Source organism: Biomphalaria glabrata, chromosome 6 (assembly GCF_947242115.1).
Source record: "Biomphalaria glabrata chromosome 6, xgBioGlab47.1, whole genome shotgun sequence".
In the NCBI taxonomy this organism is placed as follows: domain Eukaryota; kingdom Metazoa; phylum Mollusca; class Gastropoda; family Planorbidae; genus Biomphalaria; species Biomphalaria glabrata.
Window position 1 is genome coordinate 36768979 of NC_074716.1, and position 5137 is coordinate 36774115.

Below are 5137 nucleotides of genomic sequence, written 5' to 3' on the forward strand. Positions count from 1 at the left end.
AATATTAACTCACTTCGGATGTCCATCTGGTATAAAGTTTATACACATTTCTCCCAGACCCATTCTTGGATCAAGGTGAAACTAGGGCCAGCAGTGCTTTTGGACGCCTTCAATTGAGAGTGTGGAGCAATAAATTGCTCCGCCTCCCTAAATAAATCAGTGTCTACCAGGGAGTGGTTCTCTCAACCCTTCTTATTAATCATCTGAGACATCAGTACTATACAGAAAGCAACTAGGGCTTCTTGAACACTTTCACCAAAGATGTCTGCGCTCCTTCATGAACATAGAATGGCAACAACACACCACAATAGCGTTGTTCTTGCAAATGCCAGTATGTACAATATAGAGGGACTTCTTATAGTTTGACAGCTACAGTGGGAATGGGACGTATCACATATGGAGGATACCCATAGCTCTGCAATTTATATAAATATTTTTAAAAAATATAAATATAATTATCAATTAATGGCTATTAACTAGCAATAATTGGGCTACTAAAATTTCATAAAATGAGTTGCATAACTATATAAACAGTAGCCAATGCATAGCTTAATATTATATTGATACTACGATTTATTTTCCATTACCCTGACTTCCCAGAGAAAAGAAAAAAAATAACTACATGCAGGTTTGTTTATTTTCCTTTTCCAGTAGGATAATCTTTTCATTTATAGTCTAAACACAATTTAAAGCTGGGTTACAGTTACCGATAAACTTGCTGACTGAACTATCTAATGATTCTATTCCGATCAACAATTCAATCTAATAAAACGTGAGACATTTGAGTGGTAGGTCAATGTCTTACCTATGAGACAAATCAAAATTTTTCAATTTTTACATATAGATTTATAAAACTATATATATAATTCTCTTCATGACTCAACCATCCTTACACCACCAAGAAGTCATGGAAAGATCACTCTTATTTCTACAAGTCGGACTAGAGTTACCCCACGTAACTTAAGCGGCAAAAAAAAGAGGGAGGGGGAACAACTAGTATTCACCCGCCACTAAATAGCAGGGCCGGACATAACTATTGTGGGCCCTATGCTAAACGGATTGTGCAGGGCCTAGTCTGGGTAGGGATATGGATAATAAGTGAAACTTAAGAGTTTGTATCAGAAAATAAATTTGTCTTTGCATTTTATTCATTATTTACTACGTACAGAATTACTTTACGAGCCTTGCGTGTAGCAAAGTCATACATTATATCATAAAAATTCTGTTACCTACATAGATCACTTTCAGTAGCAAGAATTACCAAATGTTTCAATCTGTCTTCGAGAATTGTTGACCTCAAGTAATTCTTCATTAGTTTGAGGTGCGAGAAGCTTCTTTCACCATATTCCACAAGTATGGGTATTGTATAACGCCGTTTATTTTTAGTGCGCGTAGGATTGGCGTTTTCCATATTGAATGACACCCCAAAATGACAATTTTGTCTATATTTCAAGAAATTTTTATGAGTTTTCAAAAGGTTTTTAAATTTCCAGAGATTTCCAGGACTTTTTGTATATTTTGCAATTTCAGATTTGCAGGAGCTCCTGGTAAATCAGGAGGCCGCGGAAAATATGTTATAAATTATAAAATGGTTTAATTTCATAATTTACACCTAGGATTAGCATGGGGCCTATGAAAGTGCATAGGTTGCAGTGGCTTAAGACTGGCCCTGCAAAATAGACGCGTATGCTACGCCACAGGTTGACTACTATAATATATTTACGTAAGAGTGTAACTAAATCCATATTTCATTATACAGTATGTAAATTAGTAGATCTAGGTCTAATTTTACATTATAGATTACTTTTTCAAGATTTAGATCTAGTAGACTTAGACTTCTCAGACTAGGTCTATGAATTTTAAGATTAAAGCTATTTGCTAGTGTAGTATATAATTTTAAAGTTTGTTTTCACTAGAATAGTTTTTAGCAGTGTATTAATATATAATGTATTTTTTTGTTCAATTTTCAGAAAATCTTGTTCAATGTTCTATAAAATTTACCACTGGGCCTATAGCAATAATCTATTAAAGTTATTAAATCTATATATCATTGGAAAGCTAAGAACAAGGAATTCAAAGTATTTTTAACATAAAAATGAAAAATAAACAACATTATTATAAAAATTAAAGATATTAGTTTTTAATGTTTAATTACAAATTAATATACTTTATTAAACACATCATTAACTTTGTACTGTTTTTTTAATTTTTAGATATACACTGAAAATTAGCAAAAAATATGCATTTTCGTTCAATTTTCATAAAACCTCACTTATAAGTTAAGTGAAAACGTGTTTAAAATATCTGTAAAAAATTAATTGTTGGGCATATAGCAATAATCTATATCATTGGAAAGCTCAGGACAAGTGCTTCAATTATCTATTATTAAGTATTATCAACATTTTGTTAAAATAGAAATATAAGAACATTTTATTACAAAAATAAAAATAATAACCTCATATTGAGTAGGTTAAAAATAAAAACAAATTAATATAGATCTAGATCTAAATAAATCTTATAAAACAATAAAATACTTAAAAAATGATTAGGCACACCCTAATTGGCCTATAGTATGTTATTACTATAAATTATTATTACTATAAATTAGAGGTGCACTGGATAGTACTTTTGATATTCGGCCAGAGCCGGATATGGCAGGACAATAAAATTAGATATTCGGCTGGAGCCGGAGCCAAATACCTACATGACATTTAAATAGCTTGTTTTACTCAGGTTTTTGCCAATCTTCTAAATAACATACATACCTATATTCATATTAATCTTTTTTTTTAATTTTATTTAACTTCTTATTTGAAACTTTATTACTGATTGATAAATTAAAGCTAACAGCATTTATTAACAGATAGGCCTATCATAAACTAATCTGTGTAACATATGAGATGGTGTGTGTTTATGCATGAAAGCTATGGACAGCGAAAAAACATGGGCCTCAGCTCTGGAAGAAAAACATACAATGCGAAAAATGGCCAGCTCCTCCACCACCGAAGCGAAAGTCACCTTAACTTGTGATATTTGTGGACGGGATCATCTCTTCGAAATAGGGCTCCACAGCCACATGAAAAAGTGTTGGAGATGAACCATAGTCATTCTAAGACTGAAGGAGGCCAACTTACTAAAGACACACATCACAAGAGAGTAAGATTCGAAATTAACGCGTTTGAAAAAAGTAATTCAACAGTGATATTTATTTATAAAATAATGCACAATGCTAATTTAAAAACATTATATGATAATAATATACACATCCTTTAAAAGTTAAAGCATTTAAGTACAGCAAAATTAAATAAATATATAAGACAAGTTCTTCTAAGTTTCAACAGAATTCATTAGTTATTACATAAAAGTTGAATTATGTAAGAAAAATAAGTTTTTCAGCACTGCCTGGTATACATTTTGAACGATAGTCGCCCAGCGATGCTGAACAGTCTTTCCGTAGTTCAGCGCCATAAATGACATTTCTCTCCAAGTAAACAATTTAAATGTCATCATCTAGTGACCTCTAGACAGCATCAATTAGTCTTAACGATTTGCGTTAATCCATTCTGGCTTAAAAATGGTCAATGTCTAAAAATACATTAAGTGTCATGAGCTTAACAACGAGTTGGGGGTGTTGAACTCTTCCTTTAAAGGTCAGTGTCTTCTATGCTAATATAAACAAATCCTTTCTACTTATATCTTCATTAAAATTAGTTTCTGGCTTACTAAGCTATGAAATATAATAATATACTATTGATTTTAGGGTTGCAAACAATCACTCCTAAAGGCGTGTGTTTTATAGTCCAACCCATAATTGACATTTTTCTCCAAAGTAGCTATCTTGGTAACCGTGTAGAGGTGTAGCCTGTAGTCCAGCCCCATAATTAAGACATCACCAACTAAACAAACTCATTACCCTGTCAACCATGTAGAGGTGTGGCTTGTTGTCCAGCTCCTTAATTGACAACCATCTCCAAGTAAACAAACTCATACCATGTTAACCATGGAGAGGTGTGGCTTGTAGTCCAGCCCACTAATAAAGATTCTTCTCCAAGTAAACAAACTCAGTTCCCTCATAAGGTGTCACCTCTAGACAGTGCCAACATGTTGACATCTTGCTTAATGTGAGCACCTGTCTATCTATGAACTCAATGTTATGGACTAAACAGTAAACAAACAAAAAAAGATAGGTGTTACTCATCTCTACCTCTGGAGATATACCCGCACATCTAGACAGATGACTGGTCAGCATGACGTAGTTAAGGAATAATAATAATAATAATAATAATAATAAGGCTTGTCTTAGAGTCCGAAGATTAGTGAGGAATGCAGTATTTCCAGTGGCTGCGCAGTCCCAGCTGTGATCTACATATTTTGCCACATCTGGGGCAAGCATAGCCATTGTCTGCAGGTAGTTGATTTAGATTTTATTTTTGCCGTCTGCATCTGTCCTCTGCAGCAGATTTTCTTCTGGTCTCAAATGTGTATCCTGCAGCCTTTATGAGTGACCTCCAGCTGTCTTGTTCTGAGACCACATGCAACCAGGTGCTCTATTCTATGTCAGCTAAAGCAAGTTGGCACCTAAGCTGGTCTTTGAAGCGTTTCTGTGGGGCGCCTCTGTTACGTCGACCACTTTTTAGCTCACCAAAAAAGACTGTCGGACCATAAGAAGTCCCTCTACACTGTCCATATCGGCGTTTGCAAGGACATCGCTGTTTGTTGTGCGTCTTGCCACCGAACTTCCATGATGGAGCGCAAGCATCTTTGGAGAAAGAGATCAAGTAGTCTTAGTTGATTTCTGTATAGTGTCCATGTCTCAGATCCATATAGAAGGGTTGAGAGAACCACCTCCTGGTAGACATTGATTTTTGTAGGCAGGCGGAGCGATTTATTCTGCCAAGCTCTCGCCTGAAGGCATCCAAAAGGGCTACTGGCCCTGGCCATACGGTTATCAACTTCCTTTCAAAGTGAGGCGTTATTTGATACTATACTACCCAGATATGTGAAGTGGTCTACCACGTTAAGGGGCTGTCTGTTTACTGTGATCCTTGGGGCTGAGTAGGTTTTATTGGGTGACTTCTGGAACATGACTTCTGTTTTTCTGAGGTTTATGGATAAACCGAAAGAGGTGTCAGCGTAT